Source organism: Sturnira hondurensis, unplaced genomic scaffold, assembly GCF_014824575.4.
Source record: "Sturnira hondurensis isolate 20B ecotype Veracruz unplaced genomic scaffold, ASM1482457v3 Scaffold0015509, whole genome shotgun sequence".
Lineage (NCBI taxonomy): Eukaryota > Metazoa > Chordata > Mammalia > Chiroptera > Phyllostomidae > Sturnira > Sturnira hondurensis.
Window position 1 is genome coordinate 2,894,020 of NW_028088140.1, and position 19,566 is coordinate 2,913,585.

Below are 19,566 nucleotides of genomic sequence, written 5' to 3' on the forward strand. Positions count from 1 at the left end.
TACATGTATGACACATGGACATGAACTAAAGGGAGGGAATGTGGGTGGGAGGAGTTGTGCAGGGCAGAGGGGAGTGAAGGATGGGAAATGGGACAACTGTAATAGCATAATCAATAAAATATATATTTTAAAAGAAACTGAAAAAAACATGGATATAGATGTTTTTTGGTTCTAAAGGAGAAGCAAAATTTGCACAGGGCGATAATGCCACCTAAAAAACTTGTTCAATTTAATACAGATAGGGACTCAATGCCATTAGATAGCGAGGTCTCATAGAAAGGGGCTTCGTGCTAGATTAAACACAGGTAGTCCAAACTCTAATATACAGGAAAGGCTCTCCAAGATTCATTGTCCCAGCTGGTAGTAATCCCAAAGTTCCAATTTTTAGGACTGTTTTGTTATAAATATTCTTTTGTGTGTTAGGTACAATAATGATTTTTTCAAAGATTATTTATTTTTAGAGAGAGAAGGAGGGAGGGAGAAAGAGATAGAGAGAAACATCAATGTGTGGTTGCCCCTGGGTACCCCCTATTGGGGAACCTGGCCTTGAACCCAGGCACATTTCTGGACTGGGAATCGAACCAGCCCTTTGGTTCACAGGCCGGTGCTCAATCCACTGAGCCACACCTGCCAGGGCTACACTGATGATCTTTGAATATAACCACATCACTCACTCTTATTTTCAAAAATATGGCCATTATGTTTAATGGCATCAAGAATTCTCCTTTCTTCCCAGATGTCACCAGCTAGAATTTCCTCTCCTCTTCTATCTCATCCTGAAAAACTTGATTTGGGTTGCAAAAGAAAGTGAGGGCAAAGCTCTTACTCTGGTTCATTTTGTGATGGCCCGGAGAAGAAATGTCACTCCTGAGGAGCAATAAGGTGCATGATTGGTAAAGCACTATGAAGAAAATGATGGTAGTGATCAAATAGCTTACCAGTTTAGAAAGCTTATTTGTACTATCCTTATGTTAAGTGTTTTACAGGCATTATTTGATTTAATCTTTCCAACAACTGTGTAGAGCTGTATTAATACTGAAGATAAGAAAGCTGAGGCTTAGAAAAGTTAAAACAACTTTTCTAATGGCATGCCATTAATAGATGGCAGAACCAGAATTCTATGCACAACTGGCCTAACTGCAGAGAATATATATACTGTGAACTACTAACTATCAAATGGATTATCAGTGAACTAATATGTGGCCAAGAAATGTCCCTGGAGGTTGCATGAGTGACCTTGTTCCATGGGCGTCTTATCCATTTTACTCTGCGTTATTTTGTCACTCTGTCCCCTATGTGCAAAGCTGAGCTTGCTGTGGTAAGAAAAAAATAACACAATGACTTACGATAGTGTTTTTGGCAGGGACTGTGGGGTAGAGATCTAGTAAGCAGAGTAGGCAAATAGAACAGGAACATCTTACTGTTCATCCGAGTTCAGGCGGTGCTGCTGCAGAGCCAGCAAAGCAAAGTGGTTCCTGGCCCTGGCGGGAAGGAGCAGGAAGCAGCCTTCCAACAAAGCTCCTGAGCAGACGGAAGATGGGGAAGCTCTGTGCTAGCACCCGCCTCTCCCGACAGCAGCCGTCAATCGTCCCTTTGCTGGAGTGCCTAGAGGACTCCTGTGCAGCAGATGCCACAGCCAGGAAACAGTACTGTGTTCAACACAGATCTTAAAAGTCCTTTCTACAAGGACCAGAAACTTTACTGTGCTTTTAGCGTCAGGACCTACTGTTAAAATAAACTCATGTCTGTAAAATGCCTTTCGGTGCGTGAACTGCCAGGCTCTCTACGATCCAGTGCTCCTCTTCCCACCAACCAACACGGTACATGGTAGTGTCTTAAGATAAGAAGCTCCTGATTTCAAATTAAAATTGTGTGCAGTAGAACATGAGATTAAGAAACCGTTAGTTTCTTTTCTTTCTCAGTAGCTCATGAGACCTGCTTGCCATGCTATGAGCAGCAACTCCAGAGTCCGGGGCGCCCTTCTGGCTGAACTTCTGGTTCAGCTGGCCTCCACCCTTCCCTGTCCTGTGGGAAATTTAAACAAAACAACCTGCTTTTGCCTGAATGGCCCAGGTAACAACCTAGTTTAGCTTGAACTGCTTAGATATTTCAGCTAAAAATGACTTATTTCCATGAGTCACAGGCCTTACACTGCCGGCCCACTCAGCAGGGTGGGCCAGCAGGTGTTAAGTGCAGTGTCAGTACAGACCTCAGTGTTTGCAACTCCACAGAGCACTGAACAGTTTATCCGGGCCTGGCCAAATGCGTCTGAGATTCACTTTCAGCCCCTGAAACTCCTTTTAAAAGGATCATCTATGATATGTGACAAAGAAGCCCCCTCCTGCCCTGGCTGGTGTAGCTCAGTGGATTGAGCTCGGGTACAAACCAGACGATCACGGTTCGATTCCCAGTCAGGGCACATGCCTGGGTTGCAGGCCAGTTCCCTGCAGGGGCCAATTTCCAGCAGGGGATGCACAAGAGGCAACCATACATTGATGTTTCTCTTCCTCTCTCCTTCCCCTCCCCTCTAAAAATAAATAAATAAAATATTTTAAAAAAACCCTCCTGTGTCTGTAGCACTGGTCCAGAAATTTAATTTTAAAAAAAAGCCCCCTCCTATTTTGGAAGGACAATTTTCTAGTATGTTTGTGTGTAGCTTTGTGGCTTTGAAGAAAGACTAAATCAGCAAGTATTTCTTAAATATTTACTGCCTGAGCATTGTGGAGAATACAAAGGGAGAGAAAGAGAAGATTTCTTCCTCAGAATCCAGCAGCTCGGGGAGACTGACCTGTATGCCCATTTAGAAAGTTAGAAAGTGCTTATGTTTGTTGATGACCTATTTGGAAGTGTAATCAGAGTCAGAAAAGGACCAACCAGAGCAGGAGGACGGAATAGCTGGAGAAATCTGCAGGAGGGCTGGCCTTGATTACTTGATGTGTAGGTAGATTTGTCCCTCTTTTTTCTTTTTTTGCAAATGTATTATTTTGCTTACTTTTACAAAGTGTAGCCTGACAACCCAGCGTGGCACCTTCAAAGAGACACAGCTGTCTGTCTTATTTAGAGTGTAACTCGGAGTTCATGGTTTAACCCAGGAAGGACAGCTGGCAGCTTTGGCTGTAAAAACATTTGAGGTATTGACAAAAAAATCCACTATATACTTTACTTTTATGACTGAGTTTTTCAGATGTGTTTAAGAACACAAAATAAATAGAAAACACATACGGGGGGGAAAACCTACCTCACGTGGCAGGTTATTTATATGTAGAAAGATACTTAGTGCTCCAGCTTCAATTTTAAATTTCAGTTGTTATGATTTGATTTCATGAAGTAACAAAGCAAAATGAAGCGATATTTTCTGTTTTTTACCCCTCCTAGGATTGAAAAATTTAAGTGGTGGGACAAAGTTGCTTTTTGCATGTTTTTTTTTAAAATTAAATAGCGATTTGGACATTGATGTAAAAGCTTGCTATTTCTATGCTTACACAATTTAAATTCTCTGGCATGGAACTTTTAGGTTTGAGATAAATGTCATAAACGTGATTTTGAAGGTCAGGCTGGTGAACCACCAAAAGCGTCTGCCAGCTCCAAAAGCCGGTATGTGCGTCTGGCTCATGGCATTGTACGCTCTGCTGTGACCAAGTCAGGTTGAATAAGTGGAGCAGGGTGAACTGAACCTCAATAGAAATTGGCATTTGACCTCAGAGGTCTTTTGGCCTTTTTATCCTCCTTCCCCTCCTGCCTCCCACCAGTGGGAGGAACAGCCATAAAAGTTCACTGGCTTTTTGAAGAAACACTTGGCCTCGTTTCTGTGTAATATCTGTTTATACATGAATCAACCCAAAATTAACTTTGGGGACAGCAGGATATTCCTGACCTTGTGAATTCAAGTACGAAATGCACTGGAACACAGGATCAACCAGACTTCTTGGTAATTGGGTTGTTCTATTTAGTTGGATTTCTGGTTTTTTAAGAATGAGTTCCATGACTATATTCCATTTGAAACCTTATTACTGAATAGGCCTTCTAAAATGTATTAGTGAGCGTTCTTGTGATTGGAATGATGGTGTTTAATGCTGCTTGAACTTTTTTGGATGACTCTGGTTTTACAATGTCCTTGGATCACCACTCAAAACATGAATAATCTAAAGACGCTGACGTGAGTGTAGAAGGAAAACAAGACCAGGTGTTGAGGGACAGAATGAGACCGATGGGATGGGATGGGGTGGCATTGGCAGGGAGCAGTCTGTTCTGGCTAACCGGGGTTGCACTTCGGGTTCATTTCCTGGTCATAAGCTTTCGATAATGTACTGTTGTAATTTTTATTTTACTTTTTAATTAAATTTGTTGGCGTGCCACTGCTTAATAAGATTTTATAGGTTTCAAGTATACAATTCTATGATACATCATCTGTACACTGTTATTTAAGCTAAAATTTCTAAAGATTTTATTTATTTATCTTTAGAGGGGAAGGGAAGGAGGAAAGGAGAGAAGGAGAGAAGTATCAGTGTATGGTTGCCTCTCGTGAGTCCCCTGCTGGGAACTGGCCTGCAGCCCAGGTATGTGCCCTGACTGGGAATCAAACTGTGATTGTGTGGTTCATAGGCCCATGCTCAATCCACTGAGCTAAGCCAGCCAGGGCTATTTAAGCTAAATGTTAATTTAAAAAAACCTGCAAAGATTTGTCATAGATTTCACTAGATCATCTCTTTTAAAAAGTGGAATAACTTCTATTTTGAAGCCTTTTTTGGTAAAAGGAAACCACATGCAAAGTCAGTGAAAAGAACCTGGAAAACAACTACGAAATCAGCTTAATATCATATCTGGGACATGGGGAGCATCTTCTAAAGGTAGAAAACGCCACCAGTTTTCACAGCCCCGTGTTGTTGTTTGCAGGCAGAAAGACGGAGGCATCTGCAGTCTGAGTTCCCCTCTTGTCACTAACCTTTGCTTTGCAGGTTGGCGTAAGCACTAAAGTAAACAAAGCTGCTGAACTGTGTGCTCTTTTAGCAGACAGAAATGGTTAGCTTCAGGGAACAGCAAAATGGATGCGGGGCACTCTTAGGAGATTACTTGTAAATCCAGATATATGTCAGGCTATTAGAATAATTAAACTTGACATGAAATTGGTGAGAGAAAAGGGAAGGCTCTGTTTGCATCTGTTGAAGCCCGGTGTGTAACTCTATGCAGAGTTTTAAAAGCCATTCAGCAAGGGACCCCAAAGTGTCTACCATGAACAAACGTTGAGAAGAAATGTGATTTTAAAAAATCGAGGTATCTGTGTCCCCCATAACACAACCATTCTGTCGGTCTGTTAACTATGGGAACGAGCCTCTACCTCTTCTGAATGGCATGCTTTCTTTAAAGGCACTTGAAAAGTGTTGGAAACATGGTTACATGATGAGGTAACTAATATTTCTTTTAATTTTTCTATGTGCTTCTTAAATTGAAGTTAATTGTAAGATGTTTAAAGTGTACAATGTGATGACTCTGTATATGTATGCATTGTAAAAACAGCCCTTCACTGAGTTACTTAACACATCCATCACCTCTTATANGATTTTAAAAAATCGAGGTATCTGTGTCCCCCATAACACAACCATTCTGTTGGTCTGTTAATTATGGGAAAGAGCCCCTACCTCTTCTGAGTGGCATGCTTTCTTTAAAGGTACTTGAAAAGTGTTGGAAACTAATGAGAATTGAGGCATTCTTGACGTGAATCAAGTGCAGACTGGTGAGGCAGAATTCACACAGAGATAAAGAGCTAGAAGGACAGAGAGCAGTAGTGTGGCAGAGGGGCCAGAGCACTGAGGCTGGGGGCAGACCAGCCCGAGATGGTCCATCAGTTCTGCCATTTCCTCACTGTGTGACCCTGGGCCAGTCACATGGTTTTAGTGAACTGCAGTTTTCTTCCCATATAAAAAGGTTCTAATGACTGAAATCACTATCTGTATTTTTGCAACTCTACATTTTAAATACATGATGAGGTAACTAATATTTCTTTTAATTTTTCTATGTGCTTCTTAAATTGAAGTTAATTGTAAGATGTTTAAAGTGTACAATGTGATGACTCTGTATATGTATGCATTGTAAAAACAGCCCTTCACTGAGTTACTTAACACATCCATCACCTCTTATATTCACTTTTTTGTGTGAAAACATTAAAGTTCTACTCTCTTATACAGTACATTGTCATCAACTACCATCACCTAGTTATACACTAAATCCTTAGACCTTATTTGTCTTATAATTGAAAGCTTGTATTGTTTTACCAAATTCTTCCTATTTACCCCATCCTCAGTCCCTGATAACCACTTTTCTACCCTCTGTACCTATGAGTGTGACTTCACTGTTTTAGGTTCTACATGTAAGGGATACCATGTTGTGTTTGTCTTTCTGTCTGTGTTTCACTCAGCACAATGACTTCTAAGTTTATCCATATTGTTGCGGTGGCAGGATTTCCTTCTTTTGTAAGGCTGGATGATATTCCATTGTGTACACACCACACATTTTATTTACTCATTCATCTCTTGATGGACACCTAGGTTGTGTTTCCATACCTTGACTATTGTGAATAATGCTGTGATGAATATGGGGAGTACAGGTTTTTTCTTGGATAACGGTTTTGTTTCTTTATAATACTCCTGTTATGCAAATGAGGGAATCAAGTTTCCAAAAGACAATGTGATCGGTCACAAGGAGAATTCTAAGCTGGGACACTCATTCACTCAGTTGTTCATTCACCCATCAGGCCGTAAATATGGCGGCGCTGAGAGAGCTGCAGCATCTGGACCAGACTGAGCAAGACTGAGCTGACAGCTTCTCACTGTCCGCCCAGTGTCTTCACTGTACCCTTGATAACAAAAATTTTCTAAGGCTGAGGCCAAAAGCAGGAGACATTTAGAATTTATTATTATTTTTAGAATTGTATTACAAATGAAAAGTAATTTCTGATAGCATATTCTGGAAAGATAGAGTTAATCAGAACAGTTATTTGTTGAAAAGGCAGAATTTGGGTAAAAGCTCTGAGACTATAAAACATGAAGTAAAATAATGTGAATCTAAAAACAGGAAGCAAATTGTAGTCACAAAAGTTTAGCCTTATCATAGCTGCTCCAGAAAAGATGCTGTAACTTGTGTTCAAGTCATGAATACGTATTCAGTTTCCTCAGGTCCTAGGCGCCCTGGCCATAAGTGGGGGTGGGGGTTGGAACCAGAGACATGGCGGTGGTTAGAAACACGGGAGGAGCATCAGATGCAGAGCAGATACAGACTGTGACTTGAAGAAACATATCTAGTTGGGATAATAAAACACTTTCCAAAGTAAACCAAGGGAGAAAAACTGGGGCAACTGTATTAGCATAACCCATAAAATATAATTTTAAAAAGAACATTTCTAAAGCAACTGGTTAAGTGCAAATAGATAATGCACTAGATATAAAGAGGGATGGACAATCTGGGAGACAATAAGCATTAACTCATGAGTTCCTTTGTCCATTTTGTGTGAGGAAAATCACCCAAGTTTCCATGGTCCAGTCAACCCATTTATAAAAGAGTAAGAAGTGGCGAAGTTTTGTCACTTTTGTGGTTGAGACGTACTTTTCAAGATACTATGTCTAGGTTCTATCATTACCATCTGCCTATTTTCTTCTCCTCACCTTTGAAGTTTCCCAAACACACATGTACTCACACACAACCATATTTGAATGTGACTTGATGGGAGAAATGAACAACCATATTAACCAACTGATGAGTTATTGCACCCTTTATGTTGAATCTCCATGGGAATTAGAGATCCCTCAATTTACCTTCGATTCTCCATGCTGCCATCACATACAGAATAAGCTAGGATCTTTAGATGAGGAGGTACCAATATGTAGCAAAACAGGAGGGAAGGAGTAGTGATAAAGAATTTTCTAATATTAGTTTTGTTAAAGAGCTAGTTTGGTTAGAAACTATAATTAGACTGAACTCTTCTAGATAATAAAACACAGCATTCTGACATATTTAGCCATTCTTTTAAACATGCAGCAAATATAGATTGACATGCCCAAATCCCATTTTGCATTATAAGGTGGTGGTTAAGGTTAGAGAAATACTTGTGGAGAGGTGCCTGCAACAATAGGTGAAGATGTGAATTGCTCAAAACAAATTTCCTCTTGAGATTGCCAGGTGTACTTTGAGACTAGATTTATTAACATAAACATCCAAGCTGTACCTTGGAAGCCCCTTGAGGTTTACTTGTCTGCAGCTATTTATTAGTTATTTAGTTATGAACTGGTAATGTCAGGCATATAGAAAAAACTGGGTTGCTCTCTTGTTAAAATAGAAAAGCAAGCTCTTGGCTAAATTCAAAGACATATATAGGTGAGTTATTTCTTTTGAACTATTTTGAGTAGTTCCTTTAAAATATTCAAGAACAGGTGGGTTATTGGTGTTTAAAACTAACTGTGTGTGTGTGGTTAGTTAGTTTTCCTATCATCTTCTATTTTTTCCTCAAAAATCCTGCCCCATTCCTCCTGACTCCACTATCACTCCATCACTTTTCTTGAAACAGAAGCATAGACAGACACACAAACACTAGTTTTCATCCCCTGCCCAAACCTGACCATCTTCTTAACTGAGTTGGGTAGCCATTTGTATTAGATGCTTTTTAACTAGTTGTGTAACTTTGGGATATCATTCAACTTTTTCCCTTGGTTTTATTGTTTGTTCACAGCAGTTAGATTAGATATTTAAGCAGGTTCAGCACTCTATGCCTGCATAAAATGACAAATTTTTAAATTACTCATTTCCACGCGCCGTAAAGAGTGTGGGAATGGGAAACTCGAGAGTGCTCAGTAAGCTTGTATGTCCAATGTACTTACCTGCCATCACTCCTGCTGATGGGCAGAGAGCAGGCACTGGATTTCCTTTAATGTTCCTTTGGTCCTCAGACCTGGCTATCAGAAACGTGATGACCAGCATAGATTGCCTTAATTGCAAACTGTCTTCAATTTGGAAAATCTGATTGAGTCACCCTTGTGGATAGTAGAGGGAGAAAATGGTTGTTTCGATGGTTTTAATCTATGAATGTGGATGCCCAGGCACTGTTATTACAATTGTCATAGGATAAAAAGAATGTGTGTTTTCTAATGATGCAGGATGGGGCAAAAGTTGGTTTACTATTGTGGGTATGAAAAAATTATACAATAATAAATAATACTATAAGAATAAACTCTGTTCTGTGTACTCACAACTGTGAACCTACTTTTGCCCCACTCTGTATTGTAGTGAGTGATGGTAATTTGAAAATTGTCCAAAGTCACAGGCTGGTAAGTATAAGAGCTAGTACTGCCCCCCAGGCCTCTGATGGTAGTACTTTCTGAAACCTGTTATGGCCTTGTTATGCAAGTCTTCACTGTCTTTTCTGTGCCCTCATGCAGTTTTATGCTTATTGCTGGTACACGACATGACATTGATTTTGGCATGCTAAGCCCCCAGGGATGGTGTCTGGTACATAGTACTTACTCAAAAAATAGTTTATCAGTTGATTGTTTAAATGCATATGTGTGTGTCTACTCAGGGGGCTGTGAGGTCCTTAAATAATGGACTGTATCTTGTATAGCATTATCTATAGGTGTTTGAATGGTGTTTGATAGTTTGATGGTAGTCAACAAATATTTGTTGAATTGAACTAGATTCTTACTGAATGCAGTTCAGGGTAATTTGCACCACATACCCCCATGTCACAGCCTCCCTTTTCATGTCCTTTCTCCTTCTTCTTCCCTTTGTTTCTATTATCCTCCACCTTTCTCTTCCTTTTTCTACCTTTTTACTTTAATGACTTATATACATTCTTTCCCATGACTCTTCTATTTGTTTGTTATCCTGAGGGGTTGGTAAAAATGTCTGTGGACAAATTTCATGGCGGCCAGTTATACAGTTGCTGTGAAGAGAGGTGATCGAAGCTGTATGGCAGACTCACCGTCTTGTGCATGTGCAGTGTTATTTAGGGAGCAAGGGGTGTAATGGCTGACAACCTCGAGGTGAAGTCACAAGGAACACGATTGATTCCTTAATGCCTTTTGCTGTGTAATTTCTGGCGGAGAAAGCGACATTGACAGGAAACATTCAAAACACCAGATGCTGTTTATTAGTGATTTAACATTTAATGCCCATGACTAAGGTTCAAGCATTCCAAAGTCCAGGTTGCCTTCAGACCCTTATCTATGAATAGGCCTAATGGATAATTGTGGCCATTTTTTAAACTTGTGAGATTGTATTTGATTATGCCTAAAAGCTCAACTATTGTTTTATTGGAAGTAAAGGAGTCTGAGCTTTTAATGAACAGTCTGCCTAGTCATTATGCGATTGAACATGGTCCTATCATATGGCTCTCAACCTTGCAGTGGGTTTGAAAACATGAAAATTGCATAAGTGCTATTGCATCCACTTGTCTGATCTCTTCTTAAGTTCTTATAATCAGAATTCTTATTTTTCCTATCTCTTTCCCATGGGCTCAATCATTTCCCTTAGAGGCCTTGATTGATTATTTTTCAAATTATAAATCCCGTGGATTTCTATCTCACTTATCTATAGTTTATCTGTTCTGTTTTCCTACTCTCTGGTCTTTTGAACTGCTCCACTAAGTCTGGAAAATGTTCTGTTAGTCTGAGCAGACCCTTTCTTATTACTGGACCCCAGCTTCAATTTCTTTAAACGTCTAACTTTGTTTCATTGCTGTATCAGTTTAACTCTCTGAAAGTTGATGTTAGAGGGAGCCTCTGAGCAGAAAAAGCACAGAGGCTACATACTAATTCTAAAAAATAATAAGCATCGTAATTTTACAAAATTTTCACTGCAATGGCTTGTTTGTTATCTAAGATCACTAAGTGGAACTGACTCAGTTTTTCCTATTTTCTCTAATTTATCACATAACACTGGAGTGATTAGCTCACTCACCTACTGGATTCCAGTAGTGGACTTTTTCTAATATTGAAAGGCCAGATTTTGATTATTCATAAGTATAAATCAGTATTCTAACTACCTACAGGAGAGACCTATGTAATTAATGCTCTGCTTATGCCATAAATTCCCTTACTTTCAAATCTTTTGGAAACATCCATTTAATAGATTTTTTGTCATATAGCTTAAGAATGTTTGGCTTGGAAGGGACCTCAGAAATAATATAGTCTTAGATCTTTGATTTATTTATAAGACTCTAAGTGGGGAGATTATATATTTTTCCAAAGTCATCTAGTGGCTCAGCGGTGGAGTGGCTCTGCCTTTGCATTAGAGCATCTCTGGAAAGCTTTAAAACAAGGCTCCTGTCTGAGCCCCACCCCAGAGAATTTGATTTAATTGCTCTGGGGTGGGTTTGGACATCGTGATCTAAAGAGAACATTTTTTTCTATGTGATTGTAATGGACAATTCTAATGGGTAACTCAGTAGCCAAGTAGTTCAGAGCTCAGGACTGGAAGGCAGAAGGACTTTGCTTACTTATCCTATCTAAGCCTCATGTTGCTCATCTTTAAGATGGGGTAATGTGTTACCTACCTTACAACTTTATGGTGACAGTTAAATAACAATGCATGTAGGAGTTCTGGATTGGCAGTGCTACAGTTTACAGTTACAATCCTCAGTGCCAGCTCACCTGCTTCCACAGTTCTTTCCAACCCTTTTCATTCTCACACGATGGCCAGCTGCTTCTTTCACTGTCCTCCACTTCATGTGCTGTTAGAACTGTGGAGCTCAAAACATGACAGGACTTTCCATTTGTCCACAATGTACGTCCGCCTTAGTTCCCTAAAGGTTCTGGTCAGAAACTTGGGCTCAAAGGTACTTTTTGTAGCTTCTGAACCCTGAGATATGCTTGCATGCATTTGCATGGCTGACTTAATTTGTGGCGGTAATAAATCAAAAGTCTTCTTGTATCCCTCTCTGCTCTCAGTCCTGGACTAGAGTAGGTGCTTATGCTTCACGTTCTTATGATTCTGGAAGATCCTCTATTACCATATTTTATATGGTTGGTGACTTGGTTATCTTTCACACTACATTTTATGTTCCCCCAGGACAGGGCCAATATATATAGATTCTGCTCACCATTATACTCTCGAAGGCTAGCATAGCCTATCACATGAGACATGCATTGAATTTTTTAAAACTGTGGAAAGAAGTTGTCAAATGCCAAGAATTTAGGTTGAATATTTTTTGTAGCAATATTATCTGGAAAGAATGAAAAATAAAAGGAGTGGAACATCTGCTAGTTGCCTTCAGATCCACGGAGAAGTTCCCAATATTGTAAAATGTTTGACTAGGAAACTGGTGTGAAGGAGGCCCAGAGTGACAGACTTCAGTTTGGTTTTTACTGTTACCAAATAGCTAATTCTAGTCTGTGTCACTAAGGAATCTCCAGTCTTTACCTTTCTCTGTACATTTTTGGGAGAATCTCTACCCTAAGCAACAGGTAAAAAGTTCTGCTATACTGAATGTAATATTGCCCTATGCTAAGGAGGCCTTGATTAGGTAAAGAGTTGTTATTCTTAAACACTAAAGTGAGTGAAGTCTAAATGCTGTGGAATTAAGCCATGAAGTTTTAAGGGGCTTTTGAAGTCAATCTTTTGTTTCTGGAGAAAAAGACATTTCCCATTTGATAATCTCAAATTCTAATTCATACCTGACACATGAACAGATGGCATTTTGTTTTACTCTATTAGAACTTAGAGAAGGAAATTGCAATATGATAAATTTTAAAATAAAATAGACCCAGGAGAAAAAATGCTAAAGGATTAGAAAAAGTTTCAACTCATGACAAGGAAAATAATTAGAGAGATAATCCCTCTGGGATTTTAAGAAAAGTGTTATATATTAGTAAAATGTTATATCAGAATGTCTTGGAGTGCTGAATTATTTGTGGTCCAGTCTCGATAAGATGGAGCTGGAAATCTCTATATGTTTACCTTCTCTGTTTTAAAACAACATTTTTGTTTGCTTATGTTAGTTTAATAATATTCTTTAGGCTACTGTTGGTAAACTAATAATAAACTGTATTTTCTGTCACTTGGTGGGCAATAAATTTGCTCTTGTATTAGTGAAGAATTGGTGCAAAGAATGTGCTTAATTTTGTCTGCAAAATATTTTTTCCCATGAAAATATTCATACGGTGGAAGCTAGAGGACAGCTGCAGCTTTGGGTTCTGTCCTTACTCTTCCAGGATTTCATTAGGTTTAGACTCAACTTTCGTTTTCCTCTACTGTTTTTAAGATGTATAAAATTACTTTGAAGACAGTGAAACGAGGTTCCTTAAAAGCTATATTTGAAAGTGAAAAACAATGATATTCAACAACTTCATGAGCCCAGAAGCATGTTATGGTGTGTATAAGTTGGAATAGGCTGGGTTGTGCAGCAGTAACAAACAATCCTCAAATACACTCACTTACAACAAAGGCTTATTTCTACTCACTGACTGTGGTCTGTTATCTTTTCTCGGTGCTGTTATCCTTTCTTGGTGATTCAGGCTCTCCTCTGGAACATTGTCATTTGCTGTGGGAGAGGCAAGGAGCATGTGGCAATATGTGGTATTTCTTAAAGCTTCCGCGTGGAACTGACATTCATAACACCCACTGGAAAAAAGATGGCATGGCCATATTTGAGTCTATTAAGATGAGATTGTACTATTCTAATAGATACTGACAGGAGTGTGAAAATAAATATTGGTGACCAGTCCCAAGACCTCAGGTACCCACAAGGGTCTCAATTTCAAATCTAGTATCAAATGTTATTATTAAAATATGTTTATTACCCCTTACTCTGTGCTGATGTAGAAGGCCTAGATTTATAAAAGTGTACATAAAGGCTTGCTTACTTAGCCAGTCGGTGGCACCTTGCTGGACGTGTCTCCAGGGTCATCTATGGTCATCATAAATGTGTGGACAGGGTGAGGCTGCCAAGCAGAAAACCCTGGCAAAAAATGAGCCAGCAAAATTGGTAAATGGATATCTTAATTCAGGCGGGAATGAATTTAAATTGGTGGAAGAAAATAGGACGTTTCATAAATAAAGACTCAAATTGACTGGATATAAAATCTAACTAAAAATCCACAAGATCCCAGACAGTCAGGAAAAGTCAGATTTATTGAACTGTATTATAGTGGAGTTTACTATTTCTTGTAAAAATTGACATTCCCCTTCCCCATTAATCCCTTCTCATGCCATTGTGCATTCTTCCCCCTTCTCTTTCCAGGAAGCATTTAAAGTTTTTCAGCAGTCTGCAACCAGTAATCCTGCTTCTATTTTTAGGGTTCTAAATCTTGGCTTCAAAGGTGCTCAGGCAGTAGACTGAGAAGGCTGTGGAGTGTGGAGGATCAGCCTCCTGCAGCTGTATGACAAAGCAGTCTATTCATTCTGGAGAAGAGTTAAGAAGGTAGAGATGCATAATTCGTTTCACAGACACTTCTCTTCTATAATATAAAATATATTATATATTATAATATATAATATATTATATATTATATTATATACCTCCTCAAATATAAAAGGATGAAAGATATTTCTTTCCACCACACCCCCACCACCAGCTCCAGCATTTGGCATTCTCTGGTCTCTGCCCTTGGGAGGTGGACCTAACCAATACTACATGTTGTGATTCTGAAGGGGAGTTAAATTTGGTTCAGCACAAGCAATTGGACTGTTGGGATTTTGCTTATGCTTCATCATAACCTGGCCATACTCACCAATCACCGAGTGTGAGACCACAACGAAATTAACCAAACTTTTCTTGCTTCAGTTTTATGCATTAGCCATATAGGCATTGCACCCACACTGAATAGGTAGGAGAGAGTTAGGAAAAGCCCCAATCACCTGACACATCTGAGCCGAATGGCTCAGTAAGACACTGCTACTTTTATCAACCAGCAGCCTTCGAAGGCCAAACTGAAGTTCTCTGACTTTGCCTTCTGGTGTTGAAATGCAAGGTACCCTGCTTTGATTGCTTGAAAGGCAAGCCCTGCCGTGGGTGCAAAATTCGCTGTGTATTGGATATATATTCACACTAATCCTCTGCTGGAATTTCTCCTCTTGGGCACTGATTTGGCAAGGAGGACAAGCAGGCTTAGCTTTTGTCCTGTTTAAGGGGTCTCTGAGTTTATGTACCTCAATAGAATGATATTGAATCATTCTATTTTCAATTTATTTAAAGGAGAAAATTAACCAGTATGTGAACATGTTTGGCATTAAAACTTCATCAAGGGACTAGAACAGAACACATTTGTGTGGCCTCAGGTAACGATGGTGGAAAGATGAATTCATTGGTGAAAAGATGAATTCATTAGTAAACAAAGAGTCTAAAATAAAAATAATCATGAAAATGCATGTCCAAACTGTTTAGTATGGGTAAAATGGCTTATTTCTAATTAAGAAAAAGTTTAAACTTAAATACTCTAAAACCCTATATATTCAATCATTATACTTTTCACAGTGTTATACAGGTGTATTATCTCTTACTAGATTGTAAACTCATCAGGGTATAAATTTTTATTGATACTTTTTATTTTAATATGATTATTGTGCCATATTCAATAAACATTCTACAAGGGAATGTTCTCCTAAAAACACACTTATGGAGCAAGACACGGTTTTGGGTATACTCTTAGTCTTTGATAGTTTGGGCTTGTATACCATGTGTAAATATGTATTTTAAAGACAGTTCATCAGAAATTCTAGTCTTTCGGCTTTATTACTAAAGTTTTGACATCAAGATCGTAATTGTATAATTTTCTATTTCTGGAGAAAATCCTAGTCTACATTGAAGGTAAAATCTTGGATAAAAATATAATCCTAATAAAAACTTACACCAAATTTTAATATGACTAGAAATACTTCTCTAGTCTGACAAATGGTCTGCTTTTTTAAATAAAATGACATTTGGTATTAAAAACAGCTAGTGTGGGTGGAAATGGGAGGGAGGTGGGCAGCACTGGAGGGGTGGGCTGGGATGGGAGTAAAAGACAGAAAACTGTACTTGAACAACAATTAAAATAATTTTTTTCCAAAAGAAAATTAAAACAGCTAATGTTTATAAAGTGTTTCCTATGAGTCAGGTATTATTCCACGTGATTTTAACATTTCACTCTCAGAACATTCCCATTATGTTGATGCTGTAATATCCTTGGGTTACAAATGAGAAAACTGAAACAAGAAAAGTTTGGTTAATTTTGTTGTGGTCTCACACTCGGTGATTGGTGGGTCAGAAATTAAAATCCAGCAGTGTGAATTCTGACATATACACAATGTACTACCTCCTCTTTATTACAATATTCTAGAACAATCAAAGAAGCCAAGGCAAATCTTTGATGCTAATTTTCCCCCATTAATGCTTGCATTTAGGTTTTTGAGTTCTAGTATACTGAAATATTAGTTTTGGGCCTAACATAAGAACGTAGATGGTTGCCTTTTCGATATTCTGAGGCAATGTTCTTAGTGATGGGTGGCAATGGGTATGTGTTTGTGGTTAGAGAGGTCTTTGCCCATCATTTCACTGTGAATATAGCTCCACTGCACATCACCATGCTAAGGAAAGTCCTGATCTATAAATAGGTGCATTGAAAGTTGATGACCTGCAATTTAAAATGAGCTGTGTGGTTTGTACTAGTAACTCCAATGCAAGGTTTTTTAATTTGTTGAGCATAAGGGCTTTTTCTACGATCAAAATATTTTAAGGCGCCTCACATATAATAATTGAATTTATAAATTATCTGTGGATTACATAATTTTTTATTTTTTATGAAAAGCTAACTAATAATTTATGGATATCAAAATGATTATGGTGTCAAAAATCTGATTTTTTTAGGAACTCTAGTGAGAAAACTGAAAAATGAGTGTGTTGTGTTGCGCCCACAGAAGGCAGCTCCAATCCCAGGACAGGTTCAGCTGCTGCCAATTTCCACAGTGATCACTGGTTAAGAAACTCACTAGATGGGAGGAGGTATCGATTAAAGTCTTGTGGGACCTGAAGCTTACAACACTGAGGCAGGATCGTCTTTAAAAAACAGAATACAAATCGTGACTGTAAATGACAAAGTAGCTCCTTGGCCTTGGACAGGCATATGCAAGTTAGCAGGGACCCTAAAGATTCTGCTTTAGTGGTTTCAGGGTAAATTTACACCTGTAGATGAAGAGTGTGGAAATGAGTCATCAATGAGGAATGCCAAAATTATCTATCGAGGTTCCAGTTCTTGAAGTTGAAAGGTGGCCTGTGTACAACATGCTAAAACCGTCAGTGAATGTGGTGGAATGAATGCATGGGAGTTGTCCACATGGAAAGAATAAGGAAGGGAAAGAGGAAAATAAGAGCTAATATCTACCACATTCTTCGTATGTGTCAGACACCATTCCAAGTACTGTATTGACTTATTTAACCTTCATTACAGACAATGATTTTACTTTTCAGACCAGAAACTAGTATAGACAGGAGATTTAGTAACTTGTCCAAGACTACACAGCTAGGGAAATGTTGAGCAGAGTCTTGAGCCCCGGCCTCTGGGGCCCTGAGTCCATATCCTTAACAACTACACATGCGACAACAATATAAACTTCTACAAGCCAAGAAGAGAATATTGACCATGAAAGTATGGGACTAGGCTTCTATAGATTGCAATAGGGAGCAAGAAGAAAATTGTTTAAAATATATTACAGGGAAAGGAAGAGCAGTCTCCTCAGTTGGCTCTCTGGTTTTCACACTACCTCACAGCACAGAGAGTCACCTTGGGTATCCTTAGATGGATTATTCATTTTTGAGGCATTGGAAAACCTTCCCATTTTCTGAATATGAAAGTGCAGTGGTATGTATATTTTTCCTGGGAGGTAAATATTGNATAAACTTCTACAACAAGCCAAGAAGAGAATATTGACCATGAAAGTATGGGACTAGGCTTCTATAGATTGCAATAGGGAGCAAGAAGAATAATATTGTTTAAAATAATAATAATAAAAATAATAATATTGTTTAAAATATATTACAGGGAAAGGAAGAGCAGTCTCCTCAGTTGGCTCTCTGGTTTTCACACTACCTCACAGCACAGAGAGTCACCTTGGGTATCCTTAGATGGATTATTCATTTTTGAGGCATTGGAAAACCTTCCCATTTTCTGAATATGAAAGTGCAGTGGTATGTATATTTTTCCTGGGAGGTAAATATTGTGTCTAGGATTAGTAGAAAAAGCAAGTAAGTTTATTACTGAAAAAGTTAAAAAAAAAAGGATTTTGCGCCTTTCTCTGCTCTGAGGGGATCTCGAGATTGGGAGATTACTCTGCATCATCCAGGTGGGCCCTAAAGGCCATCACATGTATTCTTCTGAGGGGGAGCCAGAGGGAGATGTGAGACACACATACAGAAGAGGAGGAAGTGGTGTGGCCCTAAGAGCAGACACTGGAGTGAAGCCACCACAAGCCAAATGCTGGCAGCCAGCACAAGCTGGAAATGGAAAGGAATGGGTTTTCCTCTAGAGCTGCTGGAGGGAGCATGGTTTAGACACCTTGATTTCAGTCCAGTGAATCTGATTTCAGAATTCTGGCCTCCAGAAGGGTGAGAGAACAAGGACACACTGTTATAAACCACTGTGCTCATGGTAATTTCTTACAGCAGCCCCAGGAAGCTAATATACCATTTCTATGCAAGGGGCAGCTTTGGGGGGAAGGGAGTTATTCTCTCAGGATATCCACTAGCGGCCTGTTTACAGAAATGGATCTGTGGGAGTTTACTTTGTTCATTAAACTGACAGGACTTCTTATCAATAAGCTATGTATCCAGTTCACATGGATACTTGTTTACATCTCTACTGTGTGGCAAAGAAGAGGGAGCAGAAGTAAATTTATCGGATCCCCTGCTCTGACTTCTTGGATGTGGAAATAGGACTGTAATTGTGTAATCTTGGAAAAATTACCTAATCTTTCTTTGCTTCTCCAGATCGTGCAAATGGTTAAGTGAGAAGAGTATGGGGCCAGTTTAGCCCTGGAGTCTGTAATCTTTCCCACTCTACGATGCTGGCTCTTTAGGGAGCTTCCCGCTAATACGAGAGGAGAACGCTTAGGGTAGTTAATTAGGAACCAGAAGATATACGACTTATCTGCACTCCAAGTTTATGAAGACATTCATAAGTGTTCTATTTGTAATTCCAATCTTGACTCAAGTGGCAAAAGCAATCCCCTCAAAATGTTTACTTATGTGTTGGAGGTTCAATGAAGCTGTGAGTTTTTTGCTTAGTGCCTTGCCTTACTTTTCATTTTCTATTAAAAATGAGTTTTCAGAGATACTCTGTTTTCCTTCTTAAGTGTCTCCATTCAGTTAGTCAGAGGTGTGTCGAAAGAGTCCCCTTAGCTAACAATTGCAACTCAAAACAAAACTTCACTCCCAGACCAAGGCACTGGCTTTCGGGTTTAACTTTCCCTACCTGCTGCTCAAAAATATTCTTTCTGGAGGTCACTTAACCTCCTTTTTACTAATTCTGTTTGCATTAACGTTACAGAATAGAAAGTTACTGATCTGTCTGGTAGGTATTTTGGTTTGAGTAAGTTGAAATCTGGGAATTCATT

General features: G+C 39.0%; 1 long non-coding RNA gene across 1 annotated transcript; it reads right to left on the minus strand.

Moving 5' to 3' along the window:
* Positions 1 to 447: 447 nt before the first annotated feature.
* On the minus strand, positions 448 to 4,582 carry LOC119000027 (uncharacterized). The gene is made up of 2 exons (XR_005069224.1): positions 4,542 to 4,582; positions 448 to 540 (listed from the first exon to the last, which is right to left on the minus strand). It is a non-coding gene; the product is annotated as an uncharacterized LOC119000027 (long non-coding RNA).
* Between the last annotated feature and the right edge of the window lie 14,984 nt (positions 4,583 to 19,566).